Below are 16,927 nucleotides of genomic sequence, written 5' to 3'. Positions count from 1 at the left end.
TCTCGGCCGGGGGCAGGCAGTACAGAATCAGACCGAACACCTATTCGGCCCAAAGGACCCAACAGAGCTCGGCCGGGGGCAAGTAGTATAGAATACATTCAGACATCAAAGCCAAACAACATCAAATTGCAAAGTTCAAAGAGAAAATCATATCATCCAAGCAAAGGGCACAGAAGGCCTCACAACCAACAGCAAAAAACAAAAAAGGAAAACATTGTCTTCACCAAAACAGAAAAGCAAAAAGTTCAAATTCTTTCAATATCAATTTCCATCAACAGTGGGCAACTCAGGAGCAGCATCAGCAATTTTGTCTAGGCCATCTGCAGGAGGAAAAGTAGAGGAAGCTCCAACTTCCTGAGAAATAGGAGCCACCTTAACCACATCTCCCGTGGCTTCGGTCTCTGGGGTCTCAACCCCTTCAACGTCCACCGTTTCAGTGGCAACATTCATGCTCTGGGTCTTGCTTACGGAATCATCTTCTGGGGAAACATCGTCTGGCAAAACAGCAGAGGCAGGAGTAGTCTTCAAACCCAAGGATTTCGAAGGAACAAGGACATCATGATACAGAGAAGAGCCTTTAGGAACCATCGCAGCGGCTAGGGCACTTGTCCAACCCTTCACAAAAAGCTTGTCTCGCAACACTAGAACCTCCTCCTTGTACGCCGCCCCAGCTTCATCCCAGCCTTGTTGCCAGTGCTTGGCCTCCTGTGCAGTACGCTCGGCAGCCATCACAGCAATAACGGCCTCCAGTTCGGCCACCTTCCCCTCGAGTTGAGCCTGTGTCTCAATGGCAGCCTCCTTCAATTATTCAGCAGAAGCGACAATCTTGTTCAAACGAAAGGCTTCCCTCTCAGCGGTTCGGCGTCCTTCATTCTCTGACTCCAAGTTTACCATCAGTCTCTCAACGTTCATTGCGGCCTCCAGCACGGCCCTTTCCAGCTCTTCAGCACGGGTGATGGACAGGTGCATTCTCTGGATACACTGCAAAGGACGACAAGGAACTTAGAAAAAAGGAAGACAGCAATACAACAATGAAGTTAAGCAAAGCGAAGAAAACACTTACAGCAGTCATCATTTGAAGGGTCCCCTTCAAGATAGGAATGTCACGAGGCCCATTATGGTCAGCCATATCGACCGGCATCAACAAAAACTTGGTCAAACTAAAGGCAAAATCCTGTGAAGTGACAACTGAATCAGAGGTGGAAATGGGTCTGCCCTCATACGATATCGGCGGCTCTCATTTCTCAAAAGTATCATCCTCAGCAGGATCCTGAGAAGCTTCCCTCACCACTGCTTTGCCAGTTTCCTTTCTCCTCTTTTTTGCTCGTGCAGCGACTGAAGCCGAGGGCTCGGCAACAGTTACAGGGGTCCCAGAAGCTCCAACTTCCCTCTTTACCTCCATGAGACTCTTTATCTCGGTCTTTTCCAGAGGGGTTTGCAAAGTGCCAGAGGCTCCAAAGGCCTCGGCCTCCAAGTCCACCACCACCCTTCTCTTTGCCACAGACCCGCTCCCTGCGAAACTGGGGGCAGGGGAGGGCGCTCTCTCAGGAAATGCATCTTGACTACTGCAACGTCTCGGGACCAGCGGGGTGAGAGACGTGTCCGTCTCGGTATCAGAGTCCAAAAGGGCAGCAGCAAGCCTCGCCTTCTTTGGAATAACAGAACAGTAAGTAGACTGGTAGTCCAATAACTCGAGTGCAGATCTCTTTTTATACCTCAAGGCAGCCTTGATGGCTTCAGCATTCTCTCGATTCGGCCTCCGTTGGAAACGGGAGGACTCTGCAAAAAGAAAGCAACCCATCAGAGCGATATTCAAGATAAAATAAGAAACACCAAAGGCATTAGAAGGAGAGGCCCAAACCTGGGTAGCCGTCTTTCTGTGGCATCCGTTCAGACTGAAACTCAGTTCCGGCGGGGAACTCCCAATTTCCACCAACTTGCAGGAAACGGTGCACTAACGGGTCAAGAGGAAACCGAACCCCTCCCTCGACTATTGCCGCGATGGGAAAGGCAACGGTGTTCCTCGTACCCATACGTTTGGCGTCTACTTTCGCCAGTGAGAAGGTAACGTCATGAGGAATATTGTAATCCAAACGGAATATAGCCATGGCCTCGGGGGTGTCAACCAAGGAACGGAACTTCCCCATTCGACTAATCTAGTGGGACAGAAGTAGGATTCAGATAACAGGATATGGGACACGGATAGCAAGTAGGCAAGATGAGATGATTAAAACACAAAGGGGAAAGAGAAGAAGAGTCATAAGAGGACTTACAGAGATTACAGCGGCGATAGCAAAGCAGGATCAGCGGCGAAGAAGCCCAAGCGGAGCACCGGCGAGATCGGTCCAGAGGAATGGGAAGAGGCTCTCTCTCTTTCTCTCTCTTTGGAACTCACTAGAGGAATGAGAAAATCAAATCAAGGGATTTGAATTGATAACCTGAGCATTTATTACACCAGTCGATGTGCAGGAACACAAATCATGACCTTCGGTATGGAGTCGACGCATTATCTCTGCACGCCCATCGCACGTTGCCACGTGTCGCATGAAAGGACGCATGCAGGAATTGTGTGTCAGGATTGAACCGTCACCAAGGCCGAACTGGGGAGAAGCCAAAATGATGCGACGCTTGGAAGGCAGAACAATAGCTCCCCCCAAGAGGAACCTTAGCACGAGTTAGGGGGCAAATGAAGGGGCTAAATGTGAAATGGGGCAGGTCCAAGCCTTGGGCCGGCCCAATCTGACAAAGCCCAAATCTAAGTGGGTCAGATGAGTATATGGACAGACTAGTTGAGCCCAACTTCATGATCAACAGTCCGCCCAAGTCCTCCAGCACTTGGGCCCAGCCCGTAGCGGAAAGGCTAGCCCAGCCGTAGTGCTGGTCTGGGCCGAGCCGCAGAACGGAATTTATGGGCCAAACCGATAATGGTCCAACCCCTCTCCATGAATGATCCTAAAAAAGGCCGAGGTGAGGCACACCAGTACCGAACTGAAGTACATTGGTACCGAGCTGGAGAAACCTCACAAGGAAACGTGGGAGCTGTGAGCGCAAGCATATGCAGGTTGCGACCTCAGCTGGTCCCCCATACCTAGAATCACAGAAGTCGTTGAGCCAAAGGAATGTGGTTTGTTATCAACATGCCTACAATGAGAATATGCAATCAATGGCAACTACCAAGTGGTCTCCCACCTGGAGCAATGCAAAAAGGACACCTGGCAGCCTTTACACTCCATGAACTCACCTTGAGAAGCAAGTAAGGAGCACTATATATACAACATGAACTTCACATTGAAGAGGGGGGGAACTATTAAAAATCTGAACCACACTTATATACAGAAAAACCCTATATACACTCCTTCTCCGATCGCTAATTCCCATACCGGAGGGGTTATCCGGCCAACCCCGGCCGGGCAGCTCTAACGGTGCTTCTCATGGCAGGAACCCCAGTCCCTGGATAGTCCAACCGAGCGCGGAGCCCCGATCCACTTTCATCTAGTGCGGAATCCGGTACGCACAGTGGTAGTTTCTTAAGTCTTAGGGATGATGTAGGTTATGAGTTTCTTGATAAATTATCTGACAGCTCCCAGCAATGAGATTTTACTTCTCATAGAGAAAAATTAGCTTCTTCATCTAAGAGAGGAGGGTTGTATGAAGTAAAAGACGATTCTGAGATAAAAATAAAATTAGATAGCCTTACCTGAAAAGTGAAGGCACTAGTTTTGAATAAGACTATGGAATCCGCCAATCGAGTTCATAGTAATGCGTGTTCTATATGTGCTAGTCCTATGCATACCACAGAGATGTGTCCATCTATGGTTGGTTATTCAGGCTATTATTTTGATCAAGCAAACGCGTTGAATAACTATGGAAAACCATTGATTAATCCCTTTTCAGAGACATACAACCCCAATTGACGAAACCATTCAAATTTCTCTTGGAAACTGAATCAACCTCCCTTGAATGTAGGTGGACAACCTTTACAATCGAATAATCAATTTCCACCAGGTTTTTGTCCTCCTACCCAATCGTTTCTTAATCAACCTTTTCCTAATCCACCTACTGCCCCTCGAGCTAATTTTCAGTTTGCTGCACCACAACAACAAAATTCATCCTTAGAAAACACTCTAAAGACATTCATGCAACTGACTAGTCAATCCATAGTAGAAATTTAAAAACTCCACTCACTTGAACACGCAAGCTATCGTCAAATTAGAAAATCAAGTTTTTTAGTTGCCAAATAGTTAGTTTTGGCTACTAAAATTATTTAGTCATCGAATGAAAAATTTAAAAAAAAATACTTTTATCTTTTTGTCGGCAAAAATCTATTTTTAGCAACTAAAAAAGTGTTAGTCGCAAAATAGTTAGTTTTGGCTACCAAAATTATTTAGTCACCAAATGAAAAAAAAAAAAATTACTTTTTATCTTTGGCGACTAATTGTATACTTTATCATTACTTATTCTTGTGTCCTTATATTTTCTGTATTAATTTCATTTGGTTTAACTTATTAAAAAAGCCCTCAATATAATTGTGTTAAATTTGTAGATTTTTTTTTTTTAATATCAAAAAGATCAGTATAATTTATTCTTTATTTTGTTTCACTTGTTTTCTTTTATATAGGAGTTTCTATTTTAAGATAATTTTATTAGGTAGATTGACATTTATAAGAGTTCATTTTCCCATTCTTGTGTTTTTCTCCTAATTCAACTCTCTTTAGGGAGAATTGAACTTATGATCTCTCCGTAGGATTAAACCTTTAGAAGAGTCATGCTTATATAAAGCCCATTTGGAAAACAAGTTTTTTTTAGTAACTTTTTGACTAAATGTGAGGTAAAAAAAAATAACAGGAATGATACGCACACAAGGAACCAGATACAGAACCAAACACATAAATTGTTCATCCGAACGATCGGCCGAACAGCTGGTCAGATGACAAGGTGGTTGACCACGGCTATCATCTTGTCAATCACGGTTGTCTTCTCATCAACCACGACTATCATCTTGTCGACTGAGGTTATCATCTTGTCATCTTGTCTAGTGCTTGGTCATTGGGCCGGTCATTCAAATGAACAATTTCTGTATTTGGTTTTGTGCTTAGTCCTATGCATTCGTAACATTATTGAAAACATCATTCAAATGAACAATTTATGTATTTGGTTTTGTGCTTGGTCCTATGCATGCGTAACATTATTGAAACATAAATAAGTTTGAAAATGACTTTTTAACTTTTTAGTAAAAAAATTGTATAAAATAGAGTGAATGAAAAAAAAAAAAAAAAATTGACTTCTTTATGAGTTAAATTTTTTTAACTTTCTAGTATTTTTTTAACTTTTCCACTGAAATCAACACTTCCAAGCGTGGCTCTCTGTTAAGGGGTTCAATTGATACATTTTTGTAATTAAGGAGTTTATTTGTGCATTTTCTTAGTTTACAGATAGCATTATTGTATATATAGATATTTTCTCTTATCTTATAAATAATTTATTTATTTATTTAATTTTATTTTTTTAACAACTCTTATCCTACTCAGCAAAAAAAAGAAAAAAAAAAACAAAACAAAAAAAAACTCTTTATCATCTTGATGCCCACTTTTTTTAACCGTTGGCCATTTGGTTGAATTTTTTTTTCTTGTACTACAAATTCAGTTTTTTTTTTTCATTATATATATATATATATATATATATATATATTTTTTGTTTGTTAGTGAATTTTATAAATATGTATTTTTTAGATGCACTTTTTGTAGATATACTTAAAAAAATATAATATCAGTGAAACTTTTTTTAAAAAAGGTTCAACAAATACAAAGAATATTAAAAAATAAATTTTAATACATTTTCGTATTTTATTGTATTCAATAATTTTTTTAAAGATTTTTGTATAAATTTTATACTTTTTAGTATATCAAGATTAAATGGATTTAAAAATTTAAAAAAAAAAAAACTTGATTAAAATATTTTTAAAAATTACTAAATATAAAAATACAAATTAAAAACTCAAAAAATTATTTTTAAAAATTCCAAACAGTAACTAGTTCACCTCCCGCTTATTGTACTTTGCACCTCTTAAATATTTTTAAAAATTCCAAAAATAAAAAATTACTTTTTATCTTTGGTGACTAAAAATTTAAGCTTGTGAAAATCCCACATTTAATTATTCTTAAAAGAAAATAAATAAATTAATTAATTAATTAATTTTGTCTACAGTCTATCTAAATTGTATTTTAGTGTAAAAGTTAGTTTTAAATTGACTCAATTAAGAATAATAATTTTGTGAGTGTTCAATATTTGTTGTTTATAAATTATTTTAATTAGGATTCAATATAATAATTATTCTTACTAAATACCTTAGTTAAAAATCTTAGTGTATCAATTTTCAGAAACCCACACAAATACAAATACAAAAAAAAAAAAAAAAAAAAAAAAAAAAAAAAGAGGGAATCAAACCTTTGCAGAAATTTGGTGGATGCTTTCCACGTGTTGATTTGCATGCTTGTTTAGGGAAGAAGAGGTAATGATGCTCTTGGAATTGAGAGAAAGAAAACTTATAATGAAGAGAGAGAGAGAGAGAGAGAGAGAGAGAGAGAGAGAGGGAGATTTGTGCAACAAGCATTGTATATATATATGCATGCAAGTCTTCATTGTCTATAGGGTGCATGCAAGCATTCGGAGAGAAAAAAAAAAAGAAGAGAGAAATCCCTGAAGCAACCAAGCTAGTGGTATGAGAGGAAGAAGAGTAGGAGATTAAGGAAGCCAAAATTCTCAATCATTTTGTCACCCTACAACTAAGTAAGAAAACCTTCTCAACCCTCTCATTTCTTTTTATTAGTGAAACTTTCAGATTACTTCCTTGTGATTAAAATGACTACTCATAAATAGAAATTTTATATGTATGTGTAGGAAAACTGTGTTGAGAATAATTTGTTTTGAATCTGCCAGCATATTTACCCAAATTTTTAGATAATTTTATACTCAAAATTTCGAGATGATTTCTTCTACAAAGTTGTTGATAATGATGTCTAATTTATCCAGAAATTTTTGGAAACAATTTTTGAGCTTTCTACGAATTTATACAAATTTTTAACTAAATCTGAAACTGTGTTGAGAATAATCTGTTTTGAATCTGCCATCATGTTTACCCGAATTTTTAGATAATTTTACACTCAAACTTTCGAGATGATTTCTTCTACAAAGTTGTTGGTAATGATGTCTAGTTTATCCAGAAATTTTTGGAAACACTTTTTGAGCTTTCTACGAATTTATTCAAATTTTTAACTAAATCTGAAACTGTGTTGAGAATAATCTGTTTTGAACCTGCCAGCATGTTTATCCGAATTTTTAGATAATTTTACACTCAAAATTTCGAGATGATTTCTTTTACAAAATTATTGATAATGATGCCTAATTTATCTAGAAATTTTTGGAAACAATTTTTGAGCTTTCTACGAGTTTATACAAATTTCTAACTAAATCTGAAACTGTGAGACAGATTTTACCATGTATTTGAAAATTTATTTTAAATTCTATACTAAGCCAAATCTGGTAATTCCTAACTAAAAGATGAAATTTGAGAAGTCTAGTTTCACGATAAATTTTTAGATTATGGGTTTGATCTATAAATTTAAGCATGGAATTAATGTAAGGAAATGTGACAAATCTGTGTCATAAACACCCTTGGAATTTGTTTAGAATTATTTATAAGTTATTTTTGGAAAATACTTTCTAAAAAATAACCATAACATGTTTATTGAGTATCCTGTAGATTGATATGAATTTTAGAGTTGTATAAGTAATGCATTTATAATTTTATTTACAAGATATATACTCTGAAAATTTTTCTGAACAGAATAAAATCACCACTTTAATATTATGCTAGTCTAATTTTGTAAATCAAAAATTTGTGCATGTGTGTATTTAGGGTTTAATTCTTGTATCTAACTTATTATTTCATACCATGGTTTAAATAAATTGTTTATTTAAATTCTGTACTTTTATTTAGTATTGTGTGACACATGCAATATTTTATGATTAGGAATTTTAATGAGTTGGTATAACATTACTTGTGATTAAAAATTTGGAATTATTTGTGATTAATATCAAAATTAACTGAAATGATTAACGACATATACAAAGTTAACAATTGACGGTTAATACTAATTGTTCGGGGTGAGTCTTGGTTTAAAGACTGTACGGGATTAAGAGTTGACGGTTAACACCAGTTGTTCAGGGTGAGCCCTGGTTTTGAGAATTCTCACATAAATTGGGTTGCGAAACTCTAAGATGGCACGGGACTTATTTGACCCCTTTTCGGTATTCGGTTTTGGAATAAGGGTGGATGTGCAGATGGCACACAAGAAAGTTACTTACCCCTGGCAGACCGTTTCCTTGGGGCAGACCACGGATGCCACTACTTGGGTATATAACTCCGGATGTGGACATCCCTGGTAGTTACGGTTGGTAACACTTAAATATTTGACCAAGGGAGGGTTTCAAATTAACCGTTGCCATGCTTAGTAGTTGGTAAGTTAAATCTCTTTGGTGAGATTTTGAGTGTCACCTAATTTATTAAAATTACTGAAATTATTCTAATGGTTGTAATTTCTGTGTATAATATATTGTTATCTCATGTTTAGAATATTATTATTTTTCTCTTAAAAAGAATGGTAGGTTAGTTACGTTTTCTTACTGTGTTGCAAAACTCATGGCATATATTTTGTTGCCCTGGCGTTTCATGCCAGATTATGTCGAAGAAGGGACTGAGGCTGAAATTGGAGCTGCTGCCAATATCGAACCTTGGCTGACTTAGAGTCAAGATTTTATCAAAATAAAATCCTGTTATCCCTTGTATTAGGATTTAACTATGTTGTGACGTTGTGTGTGAGCTTGTAGTTTTATTTTGTTGTTAGACTTTGACTATGTAAGAACTTAAAAGTTCCTAATTAGTAGTTAAAATTTTATCTAGCGAGTTATCGTTATTTAAATCTTATGACGTTTCAAAAAAAAATTTTGGGGCATCACAGCTGTGTTTGGTTATGTTCTCAAATCATGATTCTGCACCTTGATTCAAGAATGATGCTTGGTAGGAGTTCTGTCTCAGCCACGCTTTTCAGACTTCTTTTTTTTGAAAATTTTGCCTAACTGGTCATCCGCCTGGTTGACCGGAATAGTGATTTTTTTTTTTTTTTGCAATTGATATGTTAATTTTTATATAATCAAAAAAAATATTTTCTGAAATTTTTAAAATTTTTTATATGCTTTAAAATAATTTTGAGTTGTATGTTTAGTTATGAGTTATAAATTTTTGTATCAAATATCAAATGTCACATTAATAATTCCCCACTCAAATCAAAACTCTTTTCAAAACTCTTTACCAAACAAATTTTCTACACTCAAATCATAATTCCAAACCCCACAAACTCAAAATACAACTCATACTCTCAAATCATAATTATAAAACTCTACCAAACGCAACCTTAGTCGCCAAAAATCTATTTTTAGCGACTAAAAAAATTTGTCGCCAAATAGTTAGTTTTGACTACTAAAATTATTTAGTTGCCAAATGAAAAATAAAAAATTAATTTTTATCTTTGACGACTGAAAATTTAGTCGCAAAAATCTATTTTCAGCGACTAAATAAAATTTTAGTCACCAAATAGTGAGTTTTGACTATTAAAATTATTTAGTCGCCTAGTGAAAAATAAAAAATAAATTTTTATCTTTGGCCATTAAAAATTTAATCGGCAAATGTGTTCGAAATTTTAGTGGGAAATATTTCATATTGGTGCCTAAATTTTTGCCCAAATCTGTTAGTATTCACACGGTTCTTTCTCTCTGTTGCTCTGTTACACACACACACACACACACACATAGACAAAATCAATCACTACCGCCTCTCATCTCAGCATCGCACATGACCACAGTGTCTGTCAATCTTCCACCGTCGAACATCACCACCACAGCTCACCATTGCCTCGCCTCCTATCGACATTCAGATTATTCTCTGTCCTTTTCCGATTGAAGTTTTTGATTGATTTCGATACATGTAGATATAGTTACGTATATATATATCATAATCTTCGTTCATTTTTCTATAGATTTCTTCGACATTGTGCTTGTTTTCTTTACCGATTAAAGTTTTTGATTGATTTCGATTCATATAGTTATGTATCTATCATTTTTAAGTTTTGATTTTGACCAATCCATCCGCAAAATTGTATTATCCATCCAACCCGTCGATAAATTTGAACATCACAAAGGTACTCTCTCTCTCTCTCTCTCTCTCTCTCTCTCTCTCTCTCTTCCCCTCTCCCTCTCCCTCTCCCTTCTAGATAATTCTTCCTTATGTAAAAAAAGACTGAATGGTTGTCACGGACAAAAAATGGCGTTCCAGAGGCAAAAATTCAAAACAACCCCTGAACCACCGTATGGCTGTCACAAACAGCTTCTCCATGACAAATACGACTTGTGACAACAAACAGAATGTAAATAGCACGCGTATGTTAGGAGTTTGAGCTGAAAACGGCTTAAACTTAGTTGAAAAATGGCGTTGTAGGGGCGAAAATTCAAAACAGCCCCCAAACCATCGTGTGGCTATCACAGACAGCATCCTCAGAACAAATACGACCTGTGACAACAGACAGAATATAAACAACACTCGTAGGTTAGGAGTTAGAGTCGAAAATGCCTTAAACTTAGTCGAAAAATAACGTTCTAGGCGAAAATTCAAAACAGCCCCCGAACCACCTTGTGGTTATCAGAGATAGTTTCCCCGTGACAAATGTGACCTGTGACAATAGATGGAATGTAATTCAAACCTGTAGATTAGGATTTTGAGTCGAAAACGGCTTAAACTTAGTTGAAAAATGGCGTTCCGGGGGTAAAAATTCAAAACAACCCCCAAACCATCATGTGGTTGTCACGGACAGCTTCCCCGTGACAAATATGAAATTTCAGCTGTAACGCCCTCAAAAAAATAATATAAATCAACCATTCATAAGATCTATAAACAAAATAGAAATGTTATAGTTTCATTCATCAGAGTTTATATTACAAAAGATATTACATGCATAACACTTTCATAAACATTCGTTTTGAAACTATAGTATGTAATTCTAATTTAGGAATAACAAAATAAATGCCCTACAGGCTTACATCTTTCCAAGAGATAACTTGGTTACAACAAAAAAAGTTCTAAACTCCATACATATAAAGCCCTCGACTTGAAGTAAACATTTAGTACAAAGCAAAATAACAAAATAAAGTCTTCAACCCCTAGACCTCCCAAGCTATGTCCTTGGGGACGGCATGTCACCTGTACCTGAAAATGATTTTCCAAGTAGGGTGAGCCAAAGCCTAATAAAGATATGCTAAAACAATATATGAGATTTAACTAAAGCATAAGCATCAGATAAATGTGCAATACTCTAAACCAACATTTATTCTCTCCAAGACCATTCAATATAAATAACCATATTATCGATTCGTTTCCAATCATCCATTTTGGGTAAATCTATTAACTAAGTTCATTATCATCTAATCAACCAAAATGAGTTTTCAACTCAGTGGTTCACAATTTACTACATTCATCAGTTCAACACTTCTTATTTTCTTGCCATTTTACGGGATTCACATCCGAGGGAACCGGCACCCATATACACATAAGATTCTAGGACTTTCACCATGGACACTCCGGCCAACTTAATTTTTAATGGAGTTCATCCCCTATCTCCTCTCACACAATAGAGTACATCCTCTATCTCCTCCCAAACAAAGATACATATACAATGTATTTAAAAGCGTCGTCATATACAATGATTAACCAAATCACATATTCAATGGTTTAGTCAAACCATCATATTCAATGACATAATTCAAAAGATTAGTTTCAATTTACCTAATCCTTATGCAGTTTCTACAACAATCATCGCTATCCTTTACCGATAACCCAAAATAGATATTTCTAAACAGATATACTATTTATCAACAGATAAATTATCAAATTTTCCATAGGTGTGTGATTTATCAAATCTAACTACACCATTCATTCACATATCATCCCAATTTCATAATTTTCATATCAATTTCATTATCTATACAAAATAATTATTTAACATAAATTAGGGCAAATTTCCCCTTTTTTCTTAGATATCAAATCCAAAGCCAAATTTCCCATTTTACTACCAGAGAGCCACATATTTAAAGTCCCATAGTCATTTTACAAACCCACATGGAAAAGTCTCTCTTTTGATTTGTACCCAAAGCCCTAGTTTACTCAAATCACTCCCAAACCCCACCATTTATACATAACCTCAAATAGCTAGGTTAAAAACCATATTAAAGCATAGAATACCGCTACCTCAAGTGTAGAACCTCAAAGGAGAGAATGAAGAACTTTGAAGATGCCCAAAACTCAAACTTTCTTGGATCAAATGGAAGTCCATGAGTTGCTCTATCTTTTTCTCAAGAGTAGGGTAATGGTGCTTGGATCAAAGAGTATTTGTAGAGAGAGAGAGAGAGAGAGTTTTAGAGAGTGGAGGTGCCGAATTAGGGTTTTTAGGAGAAAGGGATTCAAAAAGTGATGTAAAATATCTCTACTGCAAACTAATATACGCAGTCTTCGCTCGAGCGAAGGAGTCGTCGCTCGAGTGACCAGACACAACAAGTAACCTCACTTGAGCGCAAGAAGCTTCGCTCAAGCGTAGAATGCAAAGCTTCAGGTCTGCCACAGACACACACACCCGCTCGAGCGCAAGAATCCTCGCTCGAGCGAAGGAACAAATAACACAAGGCTCGCTCGAGCGCAAGAAGTCTCGCTCAAGCGAAGGACTTCATCCTCCCCAAAAATGCTGTGTCTGGGAGGAAACCCGAGAACACCTTATTCTCGCTCGATCGCAAGAAACCTCGCTCGAGCGAAGAAGCAAATTACAAAAAAGCTCGCTCGAGCACAAGAAGCCTCTCTTGAGCGAAGAGGCCAAAATCTGGGCAATAACAATCTAACTCAATTAACAACCCACCTATTCCAAACGCGCCCAACAAGTTCCAAAACTCAAATGTAAAGAGTCAAAGGGGAAAAACAAGACACAGATACAATATTTAACCACGGAACCCAAGTCCGGGACACAAGGAAAGTCGGGGCAAAACTGGGATCGCTATATCAACTATAATAAAGCAAATACAAAAAGTAGAGATGGTGTATATCTCCTTAATAGAACAATTGGATAATAAGAAAATCTTGGGAACATTATTTCTCTTTTTTTTTTCATGGGCACATTAGGATGTAAATACTTGTTTATTTTGACGGGCAAATTACCTACACCCCTTGAGGTTTAGCTAAATTACATATTCCCCCTTGACGTTTCAAAAATAACATCATGTCCCACCGTTGGGTTGGTACCAATGGCGCTCTCTGATAAAAAGACTGCCAATGTGACTTCCTTGCTAACATGGGCTTCTCCCATTCGCTGTCATTATTAAGCTTATGTAATTTAGGCCTTAATTTAAATGCACTTGTATTTCTTGAATTTTATTTAATGTTTGGCATGACCAATATAATGGTTATAAAATGTAAGTAAAATTTAAATTATTAACTTAAAATAAGTTGTAAATTTATTTGGTGCATTGTAACTTTTGATAATTTATATAACATTTTTATTGTGTAAATATACATATACATAGTGCCTCAAAAGTTATTACTAAGACGAAAGATATGGGACTCTTATATTCATATATATTTAAGGGTTTCAAATAAGCTTTTTTATAAAAAAAAAAAAAAAAAAAAAAAGAAGTTACAAATTGTAATTTAAAAAATATATATATCAAATAAATTATAATGTAAAATTACAACCAAATAAACTTAGTCACACAATAAAATATAATAAGTATAGCATTATTCAAGAAAAAATGCACCAACTATAAAATCTAAAAATTAAAAGTAAACTTTATAAAAATTTTGAAATATGAAATCATGGAAATTACAAAACATAAATGCATAAGTAATATTATAATTATATGCATCCTCCAGAAGAAGAAGAAACTTATAATGAAATTTGTTGCTAGTTATATTGCGAATAAATATGCACATTTTCTCAATAGTCTCTTTCATCCATATTTATGCACTTGATAAATATAGATTTTAAACCATTGAATCTCGATCGAAGAGATTAGAGATTTATTTTTATAAAAATACACTTAGATTAAATAAACATGCAATACATTTTTAGAAATTAACATAATTGTTAAATGTATAATAGAAATAAGGATGTGGGAGACTAAAGATTAGAAATTGATTTTTTTTTTTTTTTAAAAAAAAAACTTATAGTGAAAAAATTTATCAATTGAATTCTTCACAATTGCTCAATCACTAATAGTTACAATACTTGATGAATACCGACTCTAATTTTACTTGAATCCAATGAGTGCAAGAGAGAAGATTTATGGGCGATGTGAATTACTTCTCATAATTTGTGATACACAATTTTAAATTTTTAAATTTGATTTAGTGTTCTTTCTTTTTAAAAGTCATAAATTATGAGAAAATTATTTAATGGTTATATGGCACACTTTTGAGTTTTGAGAAAGTGTTACCCAATAGATTTTTTTTTTTTTAATTATTTAAGAGTTAGTTACTTAAAAGTCCTATTGATAAATGTTATGGTAGTTCAGATCCTATTTAAAATTTTTTGAACCAATAAGTCTTACTAAGTAAAATTGAAAATATTATCAGTTTTTCTCAAATTTTAAAACTAAGAATATTATCAATTTTGCATAGTAATGTTCCAGATAATTGTTTCATTAACTGATAAAAAATATAGAGTATGAGATTAAACGTTTTTGCCTTTCTACTTATTGGTTTGATTCAACTATTTAATAAAATAGAGAACATTATCAATTTTTTTTTAGTTTTAAAACTGAGAATATTATCATTTTTTTCATTTTAAATTTTTTTTTTTTCTAGTTTTGCACATCAATATTCCATTATCATGCTTCTTTACATATACAAAATTTTCAATTTTGTACAAAAAAATAATTCAATTTTTTCAATTTTTTTTTTATAAAAAATATTACTTTTTTTTTTTGGCACATAATTTTTTTTTAATTTCTTTTTTCAATTTGTTTGATGTTTTAAAGTTTTGAAAATCAAAATAAATGTCAAATTACCATGTTCCTTTACAGATAATCATAAATGATAAACAAGCATTGTTTAAAGGGCAATTGTGACTATCAAAATTTTAATGGGACTTGCCAGTCCAAAAATCTTAATTAAGACTTAGTGGACTATAAGTTCATAACTTGTGTGTAAATACTTCATTTTTAAATAATAAATAAAAATTAATGAAGAAACTTAGTATGTGAGTTTGGAAATAAATAAAAATAAAAATAATTTTATTTTTTTAAATGTAATTTTGAAAGCTTACTATATTGAGCGCTATTATACATTTTGAAAAAGATTCTTATGTTAGTTATAGCATACATAATGTCACCATTTGAAAGGTTTATTTTTATTTTTTTTTTAATAAATTTTAGATTTTGTTGAATTGTTTGCATATTTAATGTCACATAATTTTAAATTTTGAAATAGAAAAATATACATATGTTTTAAAAAATTATAAATTATGGAATAATTAGAGTTTTTTTTTTTATGACTATAATTAGATTTTACTGAATTGCTTTCATATTAATTCAAATTTTAAAATAATTGAGCATATTTTCTTTTTAAAAGTCAGAATTTATGGAATAATTATAATTTAATTGTTATGGTTAAATTAGAGTTAACTAATAGAATTTTTTTAAAATAAAAAATAATTAGATTTTAGTGAATTGCTTCTATATACACAAATTTAAATTTTAAAATAGTTCAACATACTTTCCTTTTAAAAATTATAATTTATGGAATAATTAGAGTTTTATTGTTATGATTAAATGAGAGTTTAACCAATAGAATGCTAATGTGGATCCCACATCCATGTGAGACATTTGGTAGAACTTTTGATAGAATTTTTAGGATCTCTAGCATTACTCTATTTAAAAATCAAAAAAATCATAAAATTTAATTTGAAGGTTTAGAACTCTCACAAGTCTTGTTATTAGAAAGATCATTTCCCTTATATAATATATAGATATTTAAGGGACTTGAGAGTCCAAAAATCTCAAAAATCTTAATTAAAACTTACTACAGTATAAGTTGATAAATTTTCAATTTTGTACAAAAAAACAATTCAATTTTTTCAAAAAAAAAAAAATTAGTGTGTTTGGTTTGAGTTTTCTGGATTAAGTTTTTTGAAAACTGAGTTTTTTGATTTTCGTATTCTTTTGTTTTTAGTGAATATTTTTTAAATTGTAAACATTTTTTTTTACTTTTTTAGATGCATCTTAGTTAGATGTATCTAAAAAATAAAAAATTTGTGAAAAATATTTTAAAAAATTATTAAATACATAAAAATACAAAAAATGTACTGAATTCTTATATTTTTTTTTGTATTTTTGGTATTTAGTGAATTTTTAAAAGATTTTTTTACTTTTTAGGTGTATTTATGTTAGGTGTGTCTAAAAAGTAAAAAAAATTGCTTAAAATATTAAAAAAAAAAATCAGTAAAAACAAAAAAACACGGAAAATAAGAGTGTAGAATTTTTTGAAAAGTGTTTTCTGAAAACTCAAAACAAGCAAGCTTTACTTTTTTTTTTTGGCACATAATTTTTTAAATTTTTTTCTTCAATTTAAAAGTTAATGTTTTAAAGTTTTGAAAATAAAAATAAATGTCAAATTATCATGTTCCTTTATAGACAATCATAAATGATAAACAGTAATTATTTGAAGGACAATTCTGACTATTAAAATTTTAATGGGACTTGAGAGTCCAAAACTCTTAATTAAGACTTAGTAGAGTATAAGTTCATAACTTGTGTGTAAATACTTCATTTTTAAATAATAAAT

The sequence above is a fragment of the Camellia sinensis genome, unplaced genomic scaffold (assembly GCF_055761805.1).
Source record: "Camellia sinensis isolate YWXY unplaced genomic scaffold, ASM5576180v1 Unanchor4, whole genome shotgun sequence".
In the NCBI taxonomy this organism is placed as follows: domain Eukaryota; kingdom Viridiplantae; phylum Streptophyta; class Magnoliopsida; order Ericales; family Theaceae; genus Camellia; species Camellia sinensis.
This window is presented reverse-complemented; position numbering follows the sequence as displayed.